The 27885-nt window shown below is 37.6% G+C and overlaps 1 long non-coding RNA gene across 2 annotated transcripts in view; it reads right to left on the bottom strand.

Moving 5' to 3' along the window:
• Positions 1 to 27885, bottom strand: part of LOC148133148 (uncharacterized) — a 45973-nt gene that overhangs the window by 4745 nt on the left and 13343 nt on the right. Inside the window, exons 2-3 of one of the 2 annotated variants that reach the window (XR_015746521.1) lie at positions 24654 to 24716; positions 18938 to 19070 (exon numbers count right to left, since the gene is read on the bottom strand). This is a non-coding gene — a long non-coding RNA (uncharacterized LOC148133148). Of the gene's footprint in view, positions 1 to 18937; positions 19071 to 24653; positions 24717 to 27885 lie in introns of those variants that run through there. The other variant, XR_015746522.1, reaches the window with a different exon arrangement.

Here is a 27885-nt window from a genome sequence, read left to right as displayed (position 1 = left end):
TAAAATGGTTTACATTTTTTGAGCAATTATGTTTTAAAAAATAGGTTTTGGAACGAAAAATTCAAACTGGTTGCTATTTTCTACTCCAGGTACAGAGCCAGTTTGGTATAGCGATTAAGGCACTAGGCTAGAAACCTAGAGAGTGTATGAGTTCTACTACTACCTTGGACATGAAGCCAGCGGTGTGATTTTTGGCCAGTCGCTCTCTTCCAGACCTGGAAAAGGAAGCAAAGGCAAACCACTTTTGAAAAATATTGCCAGGAAAACTGCAGGGACCTGTCCAAGCGGCCGCCAGAGCTCAATACAAAAGCACAGAAAAACAAGGAACACAAACAACGCTCCAAGTATATTGTGGAGGACTCATACTATCTTGGTCCTTATAAACACAATTGCTGTAAGGGATTTTGAATTGCACAAAAGGAGCGGGCAAAGTGAAACTGTCAAATGGCCCTGGAGGGAAGGAGGCAGGTAACAGAAGCCAATAGTTGCTTTATCTTTGGTGTGAAAGGAACCAATATGTACGCACAATAAAGAACAGCGTTTATATTAGAGGATACAAATATCAGTGGAAAGGACAGGCTGCCAAGTCAGCCATTAATAAGGCTGTAACAGGCCATTCTAAGTTTATGATAAGGTTGTAGTTAGGTTATGCTCCTATCTGACACCACATTCTAAGGTCTTGTTATAATTTGCATTGCCCTTTGTATGTATCCCTTATTGCATGTATCATTTTGAAGAGCGTATTACCTGTAACCTTGTGGGCTGCGGGGAGCCCGGTGATCACTGTAACCACATATGCTAATAAAAGTCCCTTTTGTTGTATCTCTATGAGCCATGATGGCGCAGTGGTTAAAGTGCAGTACTGCAGGCTACTTCTGCTGACTGCTGGCTGACTGCTGTTTGGCGGTTCGAGTCTCATGGGCTCAAGGTTGACTCAGCTTTCCAGCCTTCCGAGGTCAGTAAAATGAGGACCCAGATTGTTGAGGGAAATATGTTGACTCTGTAAACCGCTTAGAGAAGGTTGTAAAGCACTGCAAAGTGGTATATAAGTCTAAGGGCTATTACTATTGCTCTTTCCATATGCTCTCGTTTCTTAATTAAGTGGGCATTTCCCCACAAAAGCCTGGAACAGTTGGCATAATTGGCATCATGTGCTGTGCAACAAATATGATTTCCTTAGCTATCTCTACAAGATGCAACATAGCCCCTTGCTCTATCCTCCAAATGTACTAGGGACTTAAAATATGTAATGCAATTTTTAATTAGCCCAATTCACACAGGACAAATTTATTGAGAAAGGTTATATAGTCACCCATCAAATTTTGGGCGGCTCCCAATCAGAAATGAATCAAGGCACCTCTTAGCCTCTTCTGTCTGCTTTTGTTTTAACCAGTCAGTCAAACACTATTGTCTGTTTTAAGACTGCCATTTAGCCAGGATGTTTAATTCTATACAACACAGAAATATTCAGCATATCTTGTGCTACTAGAAATCTTAAATACAGGTAGTCCTGTGTTTAAGCCCAAAATTTCTGTTGTTAACTGAGACATCTGTTAAGTGAACTTTGCCCCATTTTACAACCTTTCTTGCCACAGTTGTTAAGTGAATCACTGCAGTTGTTCATTTAGTAACATGGTTGCTAAGCGAATCCAGCTTCCCCATTGACTTTGCTTGTCAGAAGGTTGCAAAAGGAAATTGCATGGCCCTGGGATGCTGCAACTGTCATAAATATAAACCAGTTGGCAAGCATCTGAATTTTGATCACATGACCAAAGGCTGTCACTGTGAAAAATGGCCATAAGTCACTTATTTCAGTGCCATTGTAACTTTGAACTGTCACTAAATGAACTGTTGTAAGTCGGGAATTACCTGTACACCAAAACAGGTCTAAGCCTCTTCACAATGAGGAATATCAGAAATACTGGGGTGTGGCCGCAGAGGCAGGAGGGAACCACCTTGGGGTAATGGGAGCATTCAGCATAGTGATTGACCTAAAACCCTGTTGTACAGCAAAACAGACAAAACTCGCACGTTCATAATTTGACTAATGAGAAAGCCCAAAGTTGCTTTGAATTTCCCAGAGTTTGGAAATGCAATGATGGGAACAACGCCTGAACATGCTGAAGGGATATTCAGCTCCAGGTCACAGGGCAAAGCGTTCTCAGTCCACAGGTAGGGCTGAAGCGACGCTTTTGGTTACCTGTCTGCTGGTCAGGTAAATAACAAAGACGAGATTGAAGCTCTTAGTAGGACTCTCCTTCCAGTGGCTGATGGTTTTGTGGGTGGGTTCTATACTTTCTCTCCACAGAGAAAGTAGCAGCAATTAGATCAACCGTTCCCAAAGAGAGGTTTTCCCTAGCTGATTTGTACAGGCGGCATGTCAACCAGCAGCGGGCTTTTTCCGCATCTCAAGAGGCACCCTTAGTTTACATAAGGGGGGCCCAAGCAGGTGAGGGAACGACTAATGTGTTTACTTGTAGCAGATGGCCTAGAGGCAGCTCTCTCGCTATAAAAACAACAGACAAACATTGAAGCTTAAGGCCGAGAGGAGCAAAACTACAATTCAGGATCCAGATCAAGAGCAAGCATGGACAGCTTTAAGAGTTTTATTATACATTCTATGAAAAATAGCCCTTTGATGTTACCCTGATTTTTATATTATTAATTATTATTAGATTTCTGTCTTTAATTTTTCTGCCTTTAGGTGGCGGGCACCTGTAATATGTTTACGGCAGTACAGCGATAAGTAAAATGTGAAAATAGTGCCACAGCATACAAAGTTGTATAGAATGCCTCATTGTATTCATAAGTATACTTGAATACATCTATGAACTGTCAAGATTTACTTCTCATTTTAAAACTTCATTCAGCTTATCTGAATTGCTAATAAAAGTATTTTTGAAGCTTCAAATACATGGATTATTTAACAAATCACAATATATGTTTCCATTCACTATTCTATTCACTCCTTGACATTAGTTTCATATCTTATTTTTCTCCATTTGTAATCCTACTTTAAATTTCCACGGACTAAAATCCTTCTAAGCCAGGGGTGTCTAACTTGTATCATTATGGCAGCATCACATAACGTATCAGGACTTTTTTCCCCTTTGCTAAACCGGGCGGGGGCGGGGCTAGCAGGTGACACATCTGGCCTGCGGGCTGTGAGTTTGACACCCCTGTTTCTAAGCAAACAATTTTGTCATTTTTTCTTATTTTTATGTCATTCTGTCTTTTTGCATAACCTTTCTCCCAACACTAAAGCATAATGCAGCTTCTAAAACTCTGTTGTTTAAGAAACACTTGGCAAAATATAACTTCCTTAGTGAGCAATAAAATGTAAAATCTCTTTCAATTTGAACTCGACTTGTGGTGTCTTCATGAATAAGTTTACAGTGTTTTCTTAGTAACTAAAATGATTTTATTTGCTTTAGCAATACATACCTGATTTACTGTTGCTTTCCTCCAGTATGTTTCTTTTTAAGTTTCTCAATAGGTTGGGATTCCCAGGTGGTCTCCCATCCAAGTCCTAACTAGGCCTTATTCTAATCAGCTGAAATTGGTTACATGCTGCCATCTAGTTATAAAAATAGAGTAACACTTCCATAGATGACCACCCCTCTACATTGACCACTTCCCTAAGTTGACCTAAATTTCATAGACTGAACATACGTTACATGTACACAATAGAAAACTAACCTCTCCATATTCACCACCTCTGTAAGTTGTATCTTGACCACATGAACATGATATTAATTCACTCTCTATAACTTGACCAGTTGAGCCCAGTGTGCACTAATGGCAAGAAAAGAGAAATGCCGAATTGGTAGCTATGATTTTTTTCCAAGAAGAATATAAAAGAATACGATATTTTTGACTTTGATTTGGCAATTTAACAATGATAATTATGGATTCATTTCATAATACAAATTGCACAAAGAACTTAATTTTTTTTCACTTCACTTTCCACTTTTTTAGGAACCCCCCAAAAAAAAAGAGTTCCATTTAGCATAATAATCCCATTAAGGGAATTGTTATCAATAGCTATTTGTGAATAGCTTGCAAGACTACAAAAGAGATTGCTTCTTTATTTCTTACAGTTTTGTCTCATAGATTGAGCACATGAAGTTCTGAATAGGGTCTTCAACACAGAGATTCTAAATACTGTCTTTGTCACACAGCCTTCTCTGAATATGTTCTCCAACACACAGTAACAATATATGGAAAAATCTTATGTGGTGACAGTCAGTATGCTATTGCAATTAGTATACGGGACTAGGGCTTACCACAGCAGCGAGAATTGCCCTCGCACAATCTTGGAAAATGACCACTATCCCAAGAGATTGTTTAGTAATCCATTTCTTTTGATTGTGCAGAAATGGACAAACTCACTATAGAATTAAACAATAAGGAAGACTCGGAATCTTATTCAATTTGGGATAACTGGCATTAATGGATAGATAATAGGAATATGAAATGTACAGATCAGAACAAGATATAAATATGTATATGTATAGGATTAATTAGAAATGTATGGAAATGTATGAATGTAACCAAGATCTTTTAGCATTGTCAAAGAAGATGGAGAATTGTACAAAGTTATTTTTTAGATTTACTTGTATTTTAATGTTTCAAATTTCAGTAAAGGTTTAAAATTTAAAACAAAGTATATAGGACTAGGGAAAGTCAGGTTCAAGTCAATTTTCAGTCATGCAAACTTGCTTGATTAAATCTGGGTCAGATCCTATCTCTGTCCAGTCTTTCTAATAATGTTACTGCGTGGATACAATTGGAAGGGCTATTGTGGTTTCCTGATGTGATAGGATAAGACATTTAATGAACAAGTGTGTATCCACATAGAACCAGTAATTTCTGACTTGAAAAGTTGGTCAGTAAATTCTGACTTGAAAGACAAGAGAGAGAACTTTCTGAGATAACCCACATTTTCTGCTAACACCAACAATTTTCTTTCTAGAGCACTTTTATTTCATTTAATGCTGAATAAAATTTAACGCAGGGCTATATTGATACCACACGATTTTTTTCAACAGTGTCATAATGAAGGAGAGGAGTCACGGATAAGTAGTATATATCAATATTCAAATACCAGCTGCTCCAGAGCTACTTATCAGGTAGGATCCTATCCCTCAGAAATATTCCTACTTAAAATAGTTCATCTGATTGGGGAAAGCTAATTCAGGCTAATGCATTTTTATATGTCCTTCACAATTAAATAAAATTTATCTGACTAAAATATATTTTAGTTTAATTCATTTTATCCTCAAATCATGCTGTTCAGAGAAAATGATACATTTAGGCTTATGCATCATAGAAAAACATAGATAAATTGCAATGCCTTTTATACACTGATATCAAATGTATTTGCTGGTTCAGAGTAAGATTAAGTTATGAATTATTATGGCCATTAATATTTTTAATCAATACAGTTACAAGAAACAATACTAGATTTTTAACCAAATGATCCTTTTTCACTACTTTATTAACAGTACTTAAATAAATTCTCTAGAAGCCAATGATTAACAATCAATTCAGATTACTTAAAGTTGATAAAGAAATTGGTTAACAGAATTTGATGAATCAGTAAAAACATTAAATTAAAACATACTTTATTGGATCAATATTAAACTCATTATTTTTATTGGATGGATAATAGGTGTTTATGGTGTTTATACAGCACTGAGTTGAGTTTTAAATTATTTTTCCCTCCTTATCATGTTCCATAAATAGTTTCACTATAGACAGTCCTTGTTTAGCTACCACAATTGGGACTGGTAAATCGATGGTCAAGCACAATAGTCACTAGATGAAATTGGGACTGTGTTTAGGATCTTACTTCAGCTTTTGTTTCCTTTACAGACCCGTGAAAGTCATAAATGTGAGGATCGGCTACAAAAATACATTTTCATCACTGTCGTAACTGAATAATTAGTTCGTAAACAAAAATAATGGCTATCTGTAGTGATATGATACTACAGACTACAAATTTTACAATATCATGGCTTAATTCTTCACTCACCAAATCTTTGAACATCCTTCCCAGCCCATAGCCAAATTCTAAGATACTCTCTATGACCTAAGTTTAATTTTCTTTTTTTATCCTCTACGGAGATAGATGCATTTAGAAAAGCAACATTTACCATCTTATAAATACATTTTTAATGAATTCCTCTAGTGCTTATTTGGACTCCAAAGGCATCTTCGTAAATAGGATAAGCCTAGAGACTAGTGCTTTAGACTGTAAAATGCCACCTTCTATTAATTCTAAAAAATAAATGGTAATCTTTTTAAGAATTTAAAGTGGAATAGAAAACCCAGCAGACGCCAAAGAAGTTGGCTGCAGGCAAGATGTGTCCATTGGTACCACATTTCCTAGGCCTGATATATATAATTTATATTCTAAACCTATCTGGACCAGAGATGGTATTCAGCAGGTTCTGACCAGTTGTGGAGAACCGGTAGCGGAAATTTTGAGTAGTTCGGAGAACCGGAAAATACCACCTCTGGCTGGAGATTTTACAGTATCCTTCCCAGCCACACCCACCAAGCCACACCCACAGAACTGGTAGTAAATAAATTTGAATCCCACCACTGATCTGGACTCTTTTCATTTTATAAATTACCATAAGTGTTGATTTAATGTAATGGTTGCCAGAGAAAATTAGGGGGCAGCAGAGCATACAGTCCTATGGAGAGAAGGTGGATTGTTTCTAAACCGTGTAATTAAATTAATATTGACCTTTACTAGTGCAGGTAGTCCTTGAATTACGATTATTTGTTTGGCCACTTTTCAAAGTCATGGTGGTACTAATCAAATGGTACTTATGTTTGCTCCCCAAAGTTATAGCCATTGCAGAATTCCTATGTGATCATGGGATCAAAATTTAGACACTTGGCAGCCTGTTCTCATTTACAACTATGGGGGAATTTCAACTTCCTCACATGCCTATCTCCGTCTCTGCCATTTAACTCTGCCCCAGATGTCCTTTGCCATCTTCTTCCTCCTGCTACTGATGACAACCTGGCACTTCTCAAAGCAGCTGCTGACTGTGTGAAGCTTTCTTCCTGAGGCCACACCTGGAAATTTCCTCAAGAAACCTAGAGGAGAAGACCGTGTGTAGTCAGCATCTGCCTTATGAAGGGTCAAGGCTGGGCATTGTCTCATTGGCAGTGGGAACAAGGAGATAGGAAATCACCTCGGTGCAGTGCAGCCTCTGAGTGCAGGTGACAAAGGCAGCTCCCTTGTGGGGTTTGTGCTGCTGGGCTGGACCAGGACAGGTTGGAAGCTTCCAGGACAGCTGAGGCTTCATGATGTACCTCTGGGCCAGGTCAACTGTGGCTTCTGGGGTTGGCTGGGCTTCCAGCAGTTGTGGCTATGGCTGCATCCCATTGGAGCAGGCCTGGGAGTGGCTTCTGAGGTGACTGTGTTGCAGCTCAGAGGGTTTTAGGAGCCCCACAGGCATGGTATGCCACGAAGCCCTGGTTCTGGGGCTGTCTGCCACCCCATAAAGCAGAAGGCAGGAAGGACAAAAGGCCAGAGATGGGAAGGAACGGGTAGCTGGAAGGAGCTGAAGGGAAGGTAGTCCCTTGGAAGAAAAGAGGAGAGACCAAATTGGAAATGCCTCAGATTAGAATGGAACCTTGGCTAATGACAAGTGAAATTCAATTAATGATGACAATGGAGAGTGCCAGGATTGCTGTCACTAAGCAATGAAGTCACATGATATCACATATCACAACCACATCGCTTAGTGGTTCCAGTCTGAATTGCTGTCATAACTCAAGAATTCAGGAACTCATAACCTAGGGATTCCAGTCCCAATTGCTGTCAAACTCAAGAATTATCTGGAGCACATTTTATAGGAAATTTTGCTGCATTATTTCCCACTTTTAATGTCTTATTTTAATTTCTAGATACATTTTGAGTATCCTTTCTATTCCTAATATTTTGAATTTATCTTTATATATGTGACCTCAAATTTTAAATCATTATAGTATTTATTCTTTCTTTCTTTTATTTAAGCATAGATGAGCAGAAACATATAGAGCAAAATATTGGAAGAGAGATTATTTTTACCACATGTGCACAGAGCTTTCTTGCAAATAAGAAAACAATTACCGTGCACAAATAATTCTTGGCCCTTGAGCACAGCTGTTTTAAATCATTTTAATAACCTGCAAAGACTTTGCATCAAAGCCTCAAGCAATTATTTATAGTGCAGCCTATAGTACGCTTAAACATGTAAGTGAATAAATATTCTGTAAATGAGAAAGAATAAGAATATCCTGTTCTGTACCATACCCCCACAAAGCTCTGCTCTGAAAAGGTGGCCACAATGTTTTATTTAACAAAAAATTAATTTTAAAATATATGACCAATTAATAATTTAAACCAATATTATGTGGTATTTCCAAGATTACACTATGCACATAGCAGATCTACAGAAATATATGAGATAGAGTCAGTTTGGTGTAGTGATTAAGGCATCAGAGTAGAAACATGAATTCTAGTTGCATCTTGGACACAAAGGCAGAGGGTTAAGTCAGTCACTTTTTCTCAGTTCTAGGAGGGAGGCAATGGCAAACTACTGAAAAGTATTGTTTTCCAGAAAGTATGACTCTGTAGGTGCTGTTAGGCCAGAGTATGTCAGCCCAATGAAGTAGATCAGATCAAGAAACTGACTATAACCATATATTATTGAACTAGGCTATAGTGACAGAATTTTGCAACTCTGGATGTGTTTTACTTTCCCTCCCTCATACTTCATTGAGTCTCTTCTTAACACTATCTCCTTTCCTCGGGCTAAAGGAATGCTTCTGCCCATGTTTCTTTAGCGGCTTCCAAATGTTTCTTTCAAGGCCATCTCCATGGTTCTCTACAGTGAGGGACAAGTTAGGGATGGTGCTGTTACATCATCTGCCCAGATTATATAACTCTGTCTTTATCTGAGCTTCCGGATCTCACCTCTGGGTTTGTAACTGAAAAACAAGGATGCTAATGCCTGGTGATTTCAACTCTCTGGCTCTGGGGATGGAATTGTGTGTAAGGAACACCATTCGTTACAGCTGCATTACCCCTCTTAGCAATCGAGACATGATGGAGAAGTAGGGGGATAGATATGACACCTAGTTCTCCAGCATGGAAATGTCAACTTTTAGTAGAGATTGACACCAGTGCCATGCTTCTGAAGCAGGACTGGAATCAATAAATTGATCTATCCCAGGAATAGGCCCAAATATATTCTGTAGAGAAACAAAGGAGTTTCTTACCAACCTGGGAAGCAACTCTATTGAGAAATCGCTCAACCTCTGGAACAAAGATGATGGCTCTTAAAAATTTTGTTCTTGTAGATTATATAGATAAGTCCATACATTTTTCTAGGTGATATTTTTTGAACTATTTGGCCACTGGGGCTGAGAGAGTGTCTCACTTAAAAACCAACTGGCTTGTTAAGCTAGAACTCAGATTTTCCTACTCCTAGTCTGACACTTTATCTGGCCAAATCAGCTTATATATACACACACAAAAGTAAATGTGCAGATGAAATTGAAAAAGCGGTAGTGATTTAAAAAAAAATTACAAATGATTAAGTAAAAGGTGTTCAAAAATGTTCTACAGCTGTAATAACTAATATTAGATAATATTCTTCATTTAGGTACAAGGTTTTTTAATGGGCTCCACTGAGTGGTGCACAACTTTTGTAAATGCATAACCTTTCAAACATCACGTTCATGGAGATTCTCGGTCATCCAGTCATAGTTGCCCCAAAGGCGTTTTTTCCCAAGGGCAATTGGACTTTCTTTGCTTTTCCTTGAAGACGTTTCACTTCTTATCCAAGAAGCTTCTTCAGTTCTTCTTCATCTCAGAACTGAAGAAGTTTCTTGGATGAGAAGCAACATAAATCAATTACTTCCATTATAAAGTTTTTGATGCTTCTACTGTAATTGGCCAGTAAGTGGCACAGAATGATGGACTAGTTAGGTCTTTTGCCTTGATCAATAAACAATGTTCAGATACAGCGATGTGGATTCCTGAGTCAAAGACATGTTTCGCACTGAGTTCATGTAGAAGTAAATGGTTCATTCTTTGTGCAGGAAAAAGATGATATTCGAAATCCCAAAGGTGCTTTTCCAAAGTGTGACTTTCTTAGTTTTTCCTTGAAGACATTTCGCTTCTCAACATCTGGTGTTTAAGCATACTACTTATGATTCAAGAAATAGTATGTTACCAAGAAAGCTGCACAGAATGAAGCACAATTCAAGGGTTTAACTTCTATATAGCCATCAAGGTTAGCAACCACTCCCAGATCAGTCTTCCACAAATTGGTTTAAGACTTTTACAAAACCATACATATTTGTGGCCATCATTCCGTCATATCTCAGGGAAGCATATTTCATAGTAACTATTTGTTGTGTGCCTTTTAGTACCCATCCTGAACATTCTCACATGTCGTTTTGATATATGATCCCATTGTTAGAAGGGAGGAAAAAAACCTCTCCATTCTCTTCTTTTTTAATTAGAAATTTTAATGTATTGCAATACACAAAACAAGCAAGAACGACAGAAAATAAGAGATAGAGAAACAAGAAAGAAATTGGGGAAAAAATATAGAATTGTGCCTTCTATCCTTTCTGTCAAGCCTTCACATTTCTTTCCCCAATCTCTGTGTCTCATTTTTAATTCTACAAAAACTTTTTCATGCTATGCAAAATTTTAGCTCTATTATCTGCCCTGTCATTGTATAAACTAAAAATATCAAATGCTATGATTTTTCTCTGTGTAGGACAGCTCAATATAGTCCCTCAATCTTCTCTATTGCCTTTTTCCATATAATTTCCACTTCCAGCACTATTTTTTTAGAAGAGAAAAGCATCCAATGTGCTTTAGGACCTTTAAAAGTCTCTAAATTAGCATGGATTGTTAATAAATGAGATTTTATAAGGTAATATTGTACTACTGATGAATTAATTAGCGCATTATTGGAATGTGTAAGTCCAAGCTAGAAAGCAAAAATAGCAGTAGTACATGACAACAGCAGAATGTTGTATTTATATACTGAAATGTAATTTCTTCTGAATTTCACAGTGCTGATTTATGAGTATTGTAGCTTATTTCTTTGAGATAAGTGGAAATCTAAATAAAACCTTATGTGAAAACTGCTATACCTGGCAACACGATTTTCTTTACTGATGTGAAATATAACAGTGACTAACATATCAACAAGATTGTAAACAAATGGTGTTTTCATATATCACAGTTTTAATGTACCAGTGGTGGGATTCAATTTTTTTTACCACCGGTTCAGCGGGCGTGGCTTGGTGGGCGCGCTTTGCATGTGCGCCAAACATGCACTTTGTGCAGGCACAGAGGCATTCCAACTCACCTCCTGCAAGCCTGCACTCTCCCGGTCGCTTCAGCAGCTGCCGCCACACAAAGCAGCTGCGCTTCAAATTCAGGGGATAAAGGTGAGTATGGAAGCCCGGGCAAGCGGGTGGGCCCAACAGCAGAGTGGCGGAGAGAACCGGTTTGGTCTCTGCTGCTCATCACTGCTACCGGCTCGACAGAACCAGGCCAAACCTGTAGCATACCACATACTCTGACAGTATGCACTGTCCGAGGCATCAAGCTAATCTGGAACACTTTTGATTGATCAGGGATTTTACTAGCTGCCTATTTTGCACTATACAGATTCTTGTTCTCATGCTTTCTTTCAACTACTGTGTATACTTGTGGACAAGCCTACTACTGGATTACACTACTAACTAGAGTTTACAAAACATTTGCTAGACCAATACTCACATGCAGCTCATCAGTCTGGAACCCACATTACGTATCTGATATTAACACAGTTGAGAAAGTCCAGAAATACTTCACAAGAAGAGTTCTCCACTCCTCTACTCATTGCAGAATACCATATCCCACCAGACTTGAAATTCTAGACCTAGAAAACCTAGAACTACGCTGCCTTCGGTCCGATCTAAGTATAGTATATAAAATCATACATTGCAATGTCCTACCTGTCAATGAATACTTCAGCTTCAACCATAACAACACAAGAGCAAACAATAGATACAAACTCAAGGTTAATCGCACCAAACTTGATTGCAGGAAATACGACTTCAACAACAGAGTGGTCAATGTCTGGAATACTCTACCTGACTCTGTGGTTTCTTCCCCAAAACTTTAACCTTAGACTTTCTACTATTGACCTCACCCCTTTCCTATGAGGTTTGTAGGGGGCGTGCATAAGTGCACCAACGTGTTTACCGTCCCTGTCCTATTGTTTCTTTTATTTTTCTTATATGTATTCATAACTATGTTTTTACTTATACCTATTATCTTGTAAGCAATTGACAAACCAAATGAAATAATAAATAAATAAATAAATAAATAAATCTGTAGATAAGCCATCTTTTGAATTTTTAACCAAAATACCATGAAAAATGCAACATCAGCATATAAGGCAACCCTTGAAATTTCTGCATATTTCAATTTTCAAAAGTGGCTTATCTGTAGATGGAACACTTTTCATGATATTTTGATTACAAACTTGAATGATGGCTTATCCACAGTGGGATTATCGATGAACATCTATGGGAAATACAGGTACTTTAAAAATTATTACTACGCATACACAAACATAAGCCCCCCCCTTCCCCCATGGATAGTCATAGCCAAATTTTAAGGTGTATTTTTTAGATTAAAATTATTTATTTATCTACGAGGATATACAGTGGAACCTCTGGTCATGACTGTAATCCATTCCAGGACTTTGGTCGCAATCCGATTTGGTCATGACCGGAAACAAGACTGACTGTGCATGTACGGACAAAAAAAAAATGGCACTGAAGGTAAATTGCCACAGCAGGAAAAATTGCCACAGCTGTGTTTGGTCACCACCTGAAGATGTGTTTGCAACCAGATGCAAAAAAAAAATTCAAAATTTTTGGTCATCACCTGATTTGGTCATGGTCAGAAGCACTTGTGACCTGAGGTTCCACTGTATATGGTAGTTACTATAGTTCAAGAACTTTTTCATTGCCCAAGTACACAGAAACAAAATACTAGTTCTCAAGAAAAAGAATCCAAAGTCCTCTTCACATATCAATGTGCAGCTGCTGATGACTTCTTGTCTATTTTATGTCACCATTTCCTGTCTGCATTTTTGCTTGCACTTGTTTCCATCTGCTTGTAATAATACTTATGACAAAACCATTTAAATGTTCTACCATCAGAATAAGTTATGGAAACTGAATTTTAATTTGGGTCCTTTTCTTACTTGTTGACTCATATGTTTACCTATACTTAAAATTGTGTTTTTCAAAGAAAAGGAATAATAAATTATTGTTTTATTTTTAATTACTGAAATTAATTTTAAATTAATTTTATCAAAATTTGGTAGATGGATTGTAATACCAATATATTTTTAAACTAAAAGATTGTGATGACTTGTAGTCTCTCAAAATAACCCCAAACCCAAAACATATATTAAAGTTCGGTAAGGCCTTCAACTTAACTTCACTGTTTTATTTGGCACAGTTTAAAGTCACAAAAGTAACTAATGAGGCAAACAGAAAACCAAAACAAACCGCATTGATGAGAGTTCCGAAGCAAGCCAAGATAACTAATCATAAACTCCAGGAAAATAATTTGAGGAGAGTCCATGGGAAGAACCCAGCACAGATAAACCTCTTTCAAGGTGAACATTAAACTAACTCCTGCAAATTCTAACTGCGCAGTTACAAACTTATATACATAGCTCCCACCTGCAAGCCACAAGGAGGATCATGGTAATCTCCTCTTGAGCAGACCTCGCTTTTCCCTGATCCTCTCCTCCCTGCGTGACCTAGGATGGAGAGGGGATGGGCCTGGGTCCTCTTCTGACTGCTCAGCCTGCCTTTGCCCTTCCCCAGCCTCCTCCACCCCCTCTGGAGCCACACTCCCACACCCTGTTGGCTATTCCTCCTCTTCCTCAGAGTCAGTCTCCACCAGGGGCATGACAAAGATAAAATAAAAACTTCTCTTCCCCTTCATTTTTTCACAAAACAATTTTTTGACACATTTCCAGAAGGCTCAATTAAAAATCTAAGGAATGAAATTGTTTTCAGTATCAACACTTTTGATTTCGCGTATCTTCTCTGGAGAGAATTTTTATGAGGCAGCTTGAACTGAAGTTAATGGGCTAAATCAGGAGGCCAAGATTTCCTGACTTCAAGGGTTTAACAGTAGAAGCAGGAGAATGTAAATCTTTATTTGGCTAAAATGAGAGTGCTTGGTCCTGATCTAGATATGTCCTTTCATGATAGGACAATTACATATGCAATCTGAATTTTCTTAGAGGAAATCCGAGATGGAAATGTATACATAAGCCCTGTATTAATATCTGGTTGGATTTAAATGGTTTTTGACATCGATAAAGATCAAAAATTTGAATCCTTCCTGATGTAATAATACAGAAATATTACATACAAGCACAACTCAGTTTATCTTCACTGTGGAATAATAATTCATCATCTAAAAATAATATCCGCTTCAAAAGAAGAAGCTTAGCTCCAAATTAAAAATAAGATTTTGAGTACCGAAAGATGTCCTATTGCACTTTTATCTGAACTGCGAAAATATCTTCAGACAAGTGTTTTTGCCCAATAGTGATTCTATTGCTATAACAGTATCATTCAAAGGACCATACGGGGAAGAATTATGTAGACATTGTTATCTATCTCAGCTAAATTCTTCAGCTCCAAGTTATATAATGTCAATTATTATATCCAGGTTAAATCATATAGACATAATTATACAAATATTTGTATAAATGTGATAATTTTTTCTTTATAAAGTAATGTGGCTTGAAGGATTACTACAGATGAGGAAAACTGGATTTGATGACATCAATATCTCATTCCCAATCTAAACAAGTAAGATGATGGAAGTAGTGATCCAGTTCCTGAAGGCTGTCAGTGTTTGGATATTAAGAAGTTGACTTCAACTGAATCTGTTAGTAGATTTGCATTTGTGAATGTAGTGATTCCAAGGAAATTTCATTTTTTACTCTGGTAGGATAGGTGGCAACTTTGGCTCACCTCAGAGAGCACCAAGGATTTTGCATCTTGTGTGCCGATTGCAACTTTCCTAGACCAGGGATTTCTTCTCAGTGTCTTTCATTCCCCAATCACTTGTGTGGACTACTTAATATAATCTTAATATAATCTACCTGGAGGAAGAATATCTGGAAGGTACGGTTGGAACATTCTAAATTGTTACAGTGTAATTCCTTACACAGGAGCAATTAGTAAATACAGATACCTGCTGGAAATCAGGGTAGTAAAAACATTTTCAAGGACTTTCACAAAAGCATGAAGTATTCTTTCAACTGCTCCACTAAGCTACCAAATATAAGAGCTCCTGAAAGAGATTATTGAAAGATTTCTCTACTAAAATTGTAGACTGATATAGATTCCTCTCACTTGTAAGTTTATAATTTTTTTTATTATTTTACACCAGCAAATAAGTTCTTAAATAAAAAAAAGTCCTTTGCATATAGTTGAAATAATTCTAAAAACTATTATTTTTAGTAAGAGTTGTAAGAAAGCATCATGACTATGTGAAGTGTTAATATCACTTTATAATGCCTTGGAAAGGCTACACTTCAGGGGTGGTATTCCGCCGGTTTGCAACGGATCGGGCGAATGGGTAGCAAGAGTTTGGCGTGGGTTGCCGAACCAGTAGTAAGTTCTGGCTCGCCACGTCCCCCACCCGGTCGCCCTCCCACCTGATGCTCTCTCACCCCGCCCGCCTGCCTGACATTCACCTAAGGTATTTCTTTCTTTTTTTCCCCTCCCGATAATCAGCTGTAGATAAGATCAGCTGTGCCGGGATTCCCCTTGCTGAGGCCCAGGAAGGCAAAAAATGGAGGGAGCTCAGCCCCTTCTCCATTTTTTACCTTCCAGAGCCCCAGAGGAGCCTTGGGGGAGCAAAAACACCACCCCCCAGAGGCTTCTCTGAGGCTAGGAAGCTCCCAGAACGGAGCTTGGAGGAGTGCTGAGTGCCCCTCCCATGCTCTGTTCCCAGAGGCTTCTCTGTGGCTAAGAAGTTCCCCAAAATGGGTGGGGGCTGCAAAAAAAGACCACGCCCACCCAGTCACATGGCCATGCCCACCAAGCCACGCCCACAGAACTGGTAGTAAAAGTTTTTGAATACCACCACTGCCACACTTGGAATACTGCACCTAGCTTTGGTTGTATATATGGTTGTATACAATGGCCAAAAAGTAGCTAGAGTGGTAGTCTGTGGTGATTGCTATATAAAATTCAAAAAATTGCTGGGAAAAAAAAATGGTTGAATGATTTTAAACATTTTTTTAAAAAAAATTAAAATAAATTTTTATAGGAAAAATTGCCACACAGCTATGCTATTACCCCATGAAATTTTCTTTAGTATATAAATTGTTATTAGAACATTCCACCAGCAGAGAAAAATGTCAGTTTATTTAAATAAAACCTGTAGATTGCAAGACTAACAGATTACAGCAGAAAGCAAGTGGTGTATCTTAGCTACATGAATAGTGCAACACACCAAACTCTAATGAATCATCCTAGACCGCCACAGGACATTTTCATTTTTAAATGTATTCTTAAATTCTCAACATGAATAAAATGTAGGAAAACGGGAATATATATACCTATCAAAGCTCAATAAATCAACTTATCATTGTATTAACAGACTTTATATTCCATCTCCACAATGGTAGCAACATTTGTGTGTAAAGCATTTACACCAACTGTGTATGAACTGCCTGCAAAATAAAGCCAAGCACTGCAAAAATCAAACCATATACAAGAACTCTAAATTCCACATACCTCACCAAATAGCAATAGTTTACCATGAAACTGTGAGCATGAGTTTATTTTATTTCATCACGAAGTGGGTTATGGTCAACTTTTACCAATTGCCTTACCAAAGTCTAAGTACACTGGATTACTTTGTCAACTAATCTAGTCATCTAGTGGGAAAAAGCAGTAAGGTTTGTTTAGCATGATCTACTCCTATAACAAAAAAACCATGCTGCTTTCTAATAATTCCACTTTGCTTATCGAAACGTCTCAGGATTTTCCAGGTCTTCATGTCATCTGGATTAATCTGTAGTTCCCTGGATCCATTTTTTTCTTTTTAAAAAACATGGGAATATTAGCCTTTTCCAATCTTCTGGTGCTTCCCCAGAAGTTCTCAAAGATTACTGTAGTTCAGTGATTATATCTGTCACTTCTTTTAGCATCCTAGAATATAATCCAACTGACTACAGTCTTTAATTAATTCAAAGCAGTTAGATATTTTCTCACATATTTGATCTGCATGCCTCTTTTACCCTGCCATGCTGCAGCTTTTGGTGGGTCAAGAACCATATTTCCTTTCATTAAAGGACAGGTGCAAAATAGGTATTCAGACTTCTCCCTGTTTCTGATACCATCGTTCCTTGATTTTCCTCTTGCTTCCCACATATCCGAAGTATTTCTCATTGCAAGATTCAGTTCATTCAGGTTATTTCCAGATAGCATGTCCAATAACCTAGATATTCATGAGAACTCAAGCATCTAGACATTGGTGCATTTGTTTCACTATTTCAGATTGCTCAAGTGAAAACAGCATATTCTTATACTGGGTGGAATTCAGACAACACTCCCTTATAGAAATGAATCTTTCACTATTAGTGCTTTCCAGGGTGACAGGTCTATTTTTTAAGGAAGAAATTAATCTCTTCAAATCAAGTTAAATTGGCTTAGATATTTACAAGCAATTCTTATTGTTGAAAAAACTGGATTAAATCCTTGATGAACATCAACTTTATTTTAAATAAGGCAACATAGAAGAGTTCAAAGTTACTGTAAGGTTCATTTTTATGTCAAAGGCATTTTTCACAAACCACATCCTTTCTCTTATTCTCTCAAGAAATTTGTAGAAAAAGAACCATAAAAGAATGGAATAGCATGGCACTGTGTCATATCAAGACAGTAATTGGACAGCTCCTATCGTAATTGCCTCACCTACCCAAAAGATAAATCTAAGCTGTGTGGAAGTTACATTTGATTGCTTATTGTTGTGAGACTCCAGAATCTTTACCAAACAAAGATGATCCACGTTGCTACAAGCAAAAGCTCCAGACTTAGACAGATGATGTTACCTAGATTGGGTAATGAAATATCTGCAAGAAAACAGCCAAGCTCAGAAAGCACCAAAGACTCCTCGTTTCAACCCTGAGCGACAAACATTCTCCTTTATAGGCTCCAGACTTACTGTGTGCCTACTAGCAGCAGAATTCTTGGTAAAAGTACAAACCTACAGCCAACTAGATTTAGCTGAACTCTCTTTGGCCCATATTGCAGACAAGGATCAGAAGCAATAAATGTAAAAACATGATTATCCAACACAAAATAGCCTATTATGCCTTGGTGGAAAAATATATATAGGATTTTCAGGAATCACAACACTACTAGTCTCCTAAAAACTATTTGTCTCTGATGTTCTTTAACTTAAAATGCAAGTGTTGGTGATCATGCCCACATTCATGTGGATAATTCCTTTTTATCAATTCTAAAAGAATGAAAGCTTTGCCTTCTCAGGATTGTCCCAGGTTGTCTGAAAAAAGAAAAGTTATGTTGTAACTTGCTAAAAGGGGAAGGAATATAAATGTTGCCCCGGGCAGACATTTTTGTAAAAGATAGCATTCCATTCACTGCTAAAGATCATGTGAGATGTAAGATTTTCTGGCAGCCATTTTAGATCCAGAAATGGGATTAACGACATGTCAATGTGAAGAGTTCATTCTTATAGTTAGTCTGAACTGCTGTTCCAAATAAAACAATTTATCTCAAGATATTTTATTACTAATGTACAACTGTTAAGTATACAGAGTACTAACCTTATGATGACATTTAACAGGATCCAAATTGATTATGAAAATTCAGCAGATTGGCCCCCCAGGTGTATTTACCCTGTGGGGGTCCAATTCCATATACATGCTACAACTCTCTCACCGGTCATCACACACTTTTGGAAGCTAAGAGGGGGGGTGGGGAAAGAGGTGTCTGATGAGATGCAAAATGTTTTGGAAGATTTATGCATCCCAAGTCATTTTGGCTTAAACCCCCCCCCCCCGAATCCACAGAAATGAATTCACAAGCAACTATTTTAATACTAGCAATACATGCTCCTTTTTACCTCTCCCCATTAGGAGCTCAGCAGCTGTGTTCTGGCTTAAGTGCAGTTTCCAAGAAGTCTTCAAAGGCAGCTAATCACACAATCCACTTTAATCATCTATAGGAACATAACACAGCATGCAGAACTGTGGACAAGCAATTTCTCTCAAGGAACAGGCACAATGTACATACTATGGTAATAGAGTATGCCATAACGGTTATTTGGGCCTTCGCTGACTGATGTATCCAGAACAATGGACACCATCATTCCAATCAGACAACAACCCCCAGCATTTTTCCCAGGGACTTCAATTTACCTAATCCAGTTCATGACAGTCCATCATATAGACATCAAAGCAGTAAATTCATATAGATAATGAAAAGCAAGGGAAGCAAAATGTGCCCCAAAATTCAACATATTGTGGAAAAAGAACAATGCAAAATAAAAAAATGGTAAATATATTTAATCTCCCCCATATATCTGAAAAGATCTATGCATACAGCCGGGCTTCTATGCACTTATTATTGAGTGAATACTTGAAGTGCAGATATAAAATTAAAATGTGCATCTGAATTCATATCTAACAAAACAGATGGCACAAACTCATGTTACATTGGTCTTCTGGCATGTGCATACTGATGAATTTCCTCAGATGCTACCTAATGTTTCCAGAGCAGAGTTAGTCAACTTTGTCACCCCTGATAATTGAGAAAATGAGAAACACTGTTATGGAAATAGCAATAGCACTTAAACTGATATACTGCTTTACAGTGCTTTACAGCCCCGTCTAAGCGGTTTACAGAGTCAGCATACTGACCCCAACAATCTGGATCCTCATTTTACAGACCACAAAGGATGGAAGGCTGAGTCAACCCTGAGCCTGGTGAGTTTGAACTGCCAAATTGCAGAAGTCAGCAGAAGTAGCCTGCAGTACTGCACTCTAATCACTGGCTCAATGATGGAGAATTATGAGATTTGTATTACAAAACAAATAGAAGATGCTAGGGCGCCTATCCTTGATTTAGCAAAGTATAGGTACTTTTTAAAACAGACTGGATGGGGAGTGCTTTTAATGTTTTCTTCAAAATGCCCTCAATCTATGAAAACTACACGCAGCAGCAATTATTTTGTATAGATACTCAGCCAGATATTGCTACAACTGTCTTCCAGCACTTAGCCATAAATTCTATGCTCATACACTTTACTGAGAACTAAGTCACACAGAATTCAAGGGTTTGCTCTTCAGAAAATATTGAAAGAACTGCATTGCACATTCTTTAAGAATTATTTAGCACATCAGCAATCCTATTGATAAGAGCAATAGGAGCAGTTACCACGATAAGCATACTTTAAACACAAATCTTGATAAGGTGGCTATAGCCTGTGTTATCACACATAAATGAATTTTTACCAATATTTTAGAAATATTTAATTTTTATAGCATTTGTATGATTGCCAACTCAGACAATATGATTCTAAGTAGTATATAAAAAAGGAAAGATCAACACACACTCAACTGATACATACTGACAACAAGTAGACAATATATGATTATAAAAATTACACAGTAGCTTCTAAAATGGGGACTTTCCTCATTCTGGTCTAAAGATCTCAGGCAAATGTATTTGTATATATACATACATAATAAAAATGGATATATAAATTCTACATACCTCTACGTATGCCAATTTTTTGAGATGTAAAAAAAATCAGACTTCAGAATTTTTCCACCTTTAATATAATATATAAGCTATACCATCCAATTGAAAATCAAACTGAAACCTTTTAGGGAGAAAATAACAATAGAAAACTAGAATAATCGTAAGCTTCCTAAGTTTATAACTTCTTATAAGTAAGGATATGGCTGTGCTCAGAAATAACCAATCACATTCAAAGTGTTAAATGGTAGTCAGTATACACTTTTAAAAATTAAACTAACTCTTATCAAGCCCAGTGTCATGCCCCTGTCGGAGTCTGAATCTGAGGAGGAAGATGAACAGCTGACAGGGAGTGGGAGTGTGGCTCCATTGGCTGTGGAGGAAATTGGGAAAGGGCAAGGTCCGGCTGGGTAGAGCAGGAAAGAGGTAGAACAAGGGAGAGGGAGTTCAGAGGAAGACCCAGGCCTGCCCCCTCTTCATCCTAGGGCACGCAGGGAGGAACAGAGAAGAGAGCAGCGTGGGTTGCGTGGCTTACAGGGGAGGAAAGGACCCTGATTCCCTTCATTAGGCACACCTGGGAAGAGAGTTTAAAAGAGATGCAAGCTGAGAGCGGCAGCTGCTGGGAACAAACGTGACTTTAGCTTGTGTTGACTTTGGCTATCTGCATTCCTAGCATCCTCTCAACTGGGTTAAACTGCTATTCCTTCACATCTGGAATTCCTTCTCTTGCTCTGCCAGACTAATTACCTCATCTTGCCTTGTTTGGACTTATAGTCACAGTTTTGGACTTGATTCTCTGAAGCCAAAAGCTGTTCCTGGGAGAGTTTTTCTCCAGCCCAGAAGGTAACCAGGACGTTGGGGGCAAAGTTGGAGCTAATAAAGGGACTCCTACTGTATCTGACTGTGTTGCCTTTGTGCCATGCCCCGGGTCATCACACCCATATAAAGTCCAGCTGTTCTAATAGGATTTTTCTGAGATTTACTCAGTTACCTCTTATAGCAGGGGTGTCAAACTGATGGCCCATGGGCCACCTGCGTCATGTGCAGGCCACACCCAACCCAGCTCCGCAAAGGGAAAAACATCATGAAACATCATGTGATGGCAACGTGACGCTGCAAGTTTGGCATCTGTGTCTTATAGCAAAAGCCATGGACTGCAAAAAGCTTACAGAGTGTCACTGTTGTAAGGTATCAGTCAGAAGAAGAAATTTCCAAGATATTGGATATACCATGAACACAGTGAAGACAGTTATCAACAAGTGGAGCAAATATGACACAGTAGTGAGATTACCAAGAATTGGGTGTCCTTTCAAAATTGATGAAAAAAAGAAAACTGACCTGAGAGGCTGCCAAGAGGCCCATTACAACATTAAAGATGCTGCAATAATTTCTGGCAAGTACTGGTTGTGTGCTACAAGCAACGACAATCTAACATGTCTGGGAAGTGGGGTAGGATGGTAAGATGGAAGTATTTTCTTACAAAGAAAAACATTCAAGCTTGGCTACAGTTTGCAAAAGCCTACATCAATGGTTTCATGAGATCAAGTGTGAACTTTTTGACCATAATTCCAAAAGTATGTTTGGTGCAAAAACAATACTGTACATTACCAAAAGTGCACCATGCCCACAGTGAAGTATGGTGATGGCAGCATTATGCCTTGGGATTGCTTTTCTTCAGTGGAACAGGGGCTTTAGTTAAGGTAGAGGGAATTATGACCAGTTCCAAATATCAGCCACAAAACATTCAGGCCTCTGCTAAAATGCTGAAGATGAACAGGAATTTCACCTTTCAACATTATGATCCAAATCAACAAAACAATGGCTTCATCAGAAGATCAAAGTTGTGGAATGGCCCAAACAGAGATCTGAATCCTATTGAAAATCTGTGGGGTGACATGAAGAGAGCTTTGCACAGGAGATGCCCTCACAATCTGACAGATTTGGAGCATTTTTGCAAGGAAGAATGGGCAAAGTTTCCCAAGGGAAGATGTGCCATGCTGATAAGACCGGAGGCTGTCAAAAAATCAAAAGGTGCTTTAACGAAGTGTTAGTTTAAGAGTGTACATCTTTGTGCAACCACATTATTATATGTTTTTATTGTTATTCTCCCCCTCACAAATTGTTTTTCAATTGAATTGTACAGCTTATGTGTAAAAGGTAGGGAAGTTGTGATATATATTTTTTCTGTGATTTTGTGAAAAAAAAGTGATTTTATCTTAGTGTGGGGTTTTTTTTATATCTCCAAAACCTGGCATTTTAACAAGTGTGTAGACTTTTTATATCCACTGAATATATACCTATATAAACAGCTGTACACATCATATTTGGTTCTGCATGCCTAAATATTCTTTAACACTTTTCTGATCTGCAGAATAAGATATTTCAAGACTGTTCTACTTTTTATGAAATTTCTGCATAATATTCTGTTAGCTGCTTAATAACATAACACCAAAAAATTCTTTGTCACAGGAAAACCCCAAAGAAAATGTATCTGACAATCAGTTCCTACCTACCCCAATCCTAAGTTGCAATATATTTACTAATCTTTTTAAAAAACCAACCAGCCTCTGAGTGTTTGTAGTTATAGACATCTCCTAACTTAAGACAAGCAGGAAGAGAGAAAATGGATCACTTGGCATAGAAATTAAAGGTCTACAATTCCCAATCCTATCACACTATAGCAGTCTTCCCCATACTGAGGCTTCCAGCTGCACTGGACTACAAATCCCAGCCAACATAGGGACTCTGGTACCAATGCAACTTCTAGGGTTATCTTGTTGAGCAAGGCTGAATTAGAATAGAACTTTATAATCCATACTGCCCCACTAAAGTGCTTTCTCCCTGGCTTGAGTGAATCAGCGGGTGAAGGAACAATTCCTTTATGCAGAAGGCATGAATAATTTAGCAAATCGCTAATCAGTGTAGGATATCCCATTAGTCTGAGGCACTTCCCTTTCCATCTACTTCCTCCAGTCAGTGAGACTGCTGGTCTAAGCAACACAGAAACGTGAACATTTTTTCAGGCATCATGTTTAAGATAGGCAACTGAATTACATATGCCACAACATGATTCCAAAATGCCCAAACATTGGCTTATTTCTAAGTACAGAGTTCCTCCAATAACAGCGTTTAACAATCTGATTATTTTGGGGGGCTCAGAATGAAATACATTCCACACTTATACCCTTGAGCCTAACCCCTGGCCTGGTGCAGGAATCTAAATTAAATCTTCTGCATGACACCCTTCATTCTTTTTTTCCCCCCCTCAGGGCTAACCACCCATCTCCTTCGCTCTCTCCTCCTAAGGCTCATTTCACAAGACTCAGGAAGCAGCATTAGTTCATAAGAAGTAGCATTATTATTGATGATTCCATCCTCCAACTTGAATTTAAACTGAAAAGCATTGCATGATACAAAATAGCTGTCAACTGAGAATCCCAATGTTTGGAGAAGATAGTAATGGATGACAGGGAGAGGGGCATAGTTTCTTGATTCAATTTTTTTTCCAGTCTTCTCCCCCCAAAGAGAGAAAGTGATCAAACAAATCTAAGCAAAACAATTGACACAAGGAAAGATTTGCAACCCGTGCTAATATAGAGATTCTTAGGGAGAACTGAGTTACCATGAGAGGGTTGAGTTTCTCTGGATTATGCCAATTACATCAAAAAATTTGTAAGAAGCTTACAGATGTTACTTCAGAATCCTTTTTGTTATCTGTCAGAAATCATGCAGGATGGGCACAACCCTATACAAAACGGTTAGAGAAGAACAAAAGTTGATCCTACCTTCAAAAAGAAGAAAAAAAGACAATCCACCTAGGTCAGCTTCATGTCAACATCCAGCAAACCCTGGAATAGATTATTAAACAATTGATTCAAGAGTATTTAGACAAGAATACATTGCTTGGCAGGACTCTGTGTGGATTACCAAAGACAAATCATGTCAAACCAACTAGATCACAAATAACATCCCCATTATCTGAAACTCTGAGTTACAGATCATTGTAACATCTGAAATAAAAGAGACTCCTTTGAGGAGGAGGAAAAAATGGAGAATGTTCACCAAGAACTCTCTAATGATATGAGGTTAATAAGTTAATGGAATGCTGAACACACACACACATATATATATCTTCCTCTGACTTTAACTCAATATTGGACAGGGAAGCACTTAGAGAGTATAACTGAGCTTTTGAAATCAGAAAGACAAGTAGTGTCTTACTGTTCTGACCACTAGCTTAAAAGGAGGTCTTTTGGACAGCTGTTCCTTGAAAAAGTAAAAATAAATCAAATAATGAGAGGAATATCAGAAACTACAGTATAAACTGATGGGATTAAAATATATAGCAATTTTTAAAGGAGTTCTATCATTCCAATATTTTCTCAAGTAGCTAAGATGAATCCTGTCCTAACATGCATTAAAAAACCCTAAAAACTAAGAAAAGCTGAAAAGCTACAGACTAAGACAAGCTATTAGTGAGGGATTATGGGAGTTGAAGTCTAATTCATCTGGTGGACAGTAAATCGAGGAAATGCTCCACTAGATTTTTTTTTTTTTTTGTAATGGTCATTATATATAGATACCACGATCCTTAAATTATAGCAATAACATTTAGGGTTATATACTGTCTCATAAGGCATACACACACACACACACACACACACACACACACACACTGAGAGAGAGGGAGGGAGGGAGAGAGTAGTGACCAAGTATATATTCCTAATTCATGTCTACAATTCCAAAATACATTAATTAGCTTTCATTGCCAATTTGCTATTGTCCATAATTGGAATTAATTACCATACAATGGAAGCAATCTTGATTGATTGATGATTATGTGCCCATTAAGTCAGTATTGACTCTTGGAGACCATATAGATAATTTTTTTCTATGACAAGCTGTCTCTATTCAGGTCATCCAACATTGGACCTTTTGCCACCTAATTGACACCATCCACCCTGTTGCTGATCATTCTCTTCTTTTTAACTTCTACCTTTCCCCAGCATTTAAGCCTTCTCCAGAGAGCTAAGTCTGTACATAATGTGTCATAAATACGATCATTTGAACAGGGTCATTTGTGCTTCAAGAGAGAAAACTCAGGGTTGGTTTGTTCAGGGCTCCATCTTGTTTGGCTCCCAAGGTATTCTCAAAAATCTTCCCCAACACTAATTTTCAAAAGTGTGAATACATATTGTACTCCACTTCTATCCTTTTGTCATGAAGAAATTATGAGACAACCTCTAGTAATAAAATTGGTAAGAGAATCTAAATTCTTTTCCCTATTAAAAAAGACTTTTTTAAAAAAATACAGGGATCACTTTTTCTTCCCCTCAAAAGTCAACAGTAAGATTATAAAAGTTGTCCTTCAGCACATGAGGAACATACCAGGTTACCTTCCTTGTGTGTGTCAATACACACATATGCCACAAAAGGCGCACACAATGATATAAACAAATTGTATATTATTATCAAAAAGGACAATATTCCAGCTGTGCTCACTTACTTTTCAAAATATATATCTATGTAATATGTAAAGCAATCGCCCTTTATCTTTGTAACAAACCAAGGTAAGCTTCACAAGTGTATATCCTAAAAAAGAACAGAGAACAGAACCTAACCTATGGGAAATGTTTTAGATACCATTTCTAGACATCTATCCTGATCAAAGAAAACCTTAAAATTGCAAATCAATGTCCATCAGAACTTGGACACATCAAAGACCGCAATGCTGTCTCCCATCTTATGACAACATAACTCCTCTTAATCATGCAGAAACACTAATTCACTAATTAATCCCTTATATTAAACAATCTGCAAAATACTATTTCAGAATTCAATCTTTTAACGTGGCAGGTAGATTGAGTGGCTAATCTTTGCCCGAAAAGAAGCTGCTTTAAAAATATTACTCTGGTTGTCAAAGTCCACAGCTAATATCAAAGGGATGAAAATTGTAACTTGTTCTGCTTTACTGTTTTTGTTCTGGTGGGGTTTTTGTTTTTTTAAATGTGGATTAAGTCTACCCAAGGTGTAGCATTTGTTTTCTTACATTTCCTGCCAAATCCAGATGACAATTCAAGCTATTTTGTTGCTGCCAAATTTGAACAGTGTGATTTTGGAGACTGGAAAACCAGTGGGCAACCTGTTTTGCTGCATATTCCTTATGTAGATGAAGATAGTCACTAGCAATGAATTAAGACAGCAAATGATTAAAACAATTATTTGCAAATAATAGCTGCTTATGACTAAGCAGTTCCAATGCTGCAAGCTATGGTTACATCACGTCCAAATTGAATATCTTTGTGTCCAATGCAGAAGCAAATTAAATAATTGAATTATGCCTGTTTATGGAAAGTGCAGCAAGAAACCTCTTCTTGCAAACATTTCAATAATTTCAGTGCCAGCATAACACAGGGAGAAAAATAGGAATAATTGAGAAAACATTTATGAACAGCCAAGCACTAAGAAGTATAATATACTTACTTGATAAAGACACAAAATGAAAATTTTAGCCTACAATTATCTGTTTTAATGAACCTTCCTGAGTTTTAAACGTCATGAATACTCCTTCTCTTTTTTTAAAAAAGCCTTTCATGGCATTTCCTAACATAGAGCTAGAGAACTTCTTGGACATTCTCTCTCACAAACTCTTGTGAACCATAATCCTCATGGCTAATAGCAAAGGATGATCAGAATTATATCCAGAAATCATTCCTGCCTATATGGTTAGGTGCTTTAGAATTAAAACAGAGCCATTGTAAAAATGTTCCATGCAATTTATTGCACATTTAAGAACTGGAATATTGCAAATTATTAGTCAAATAATTTGCTGTTTAATAAAATTAATCACCATGGTTTACAGTAGGCTACAAAAACAAATATTGCAATGTGTTATACAACCATTATAGAACAGCACATTCAGTGATGGTATTCAAAAAATTTTACTACCGGTTTTGTAGGCATGGCATGGCAGGTGTGGCATGGCTCGGTGGGCATGGCAGGGGAAGGATACTGTAA

This window comes from Notechis scutatus, chromosome 1 (genome assembly GCF_049901735.1).
Source record: "Notechis scutatus isolate UNSWTSFEM ecotype Mainland chromosome 1, rNotScu1.2, whole genome shotgun sequence".
Taxonomy (NCBI): domain Eukaryota; kingdom Metazoa; phylum Chordata; class Lepidosauria; order Squamata; family Elapidae; genus Notechis; species Notechis scutatus.
This window is presented reverse-complemented; position numbering and strand designations above follow the sequence as displayed.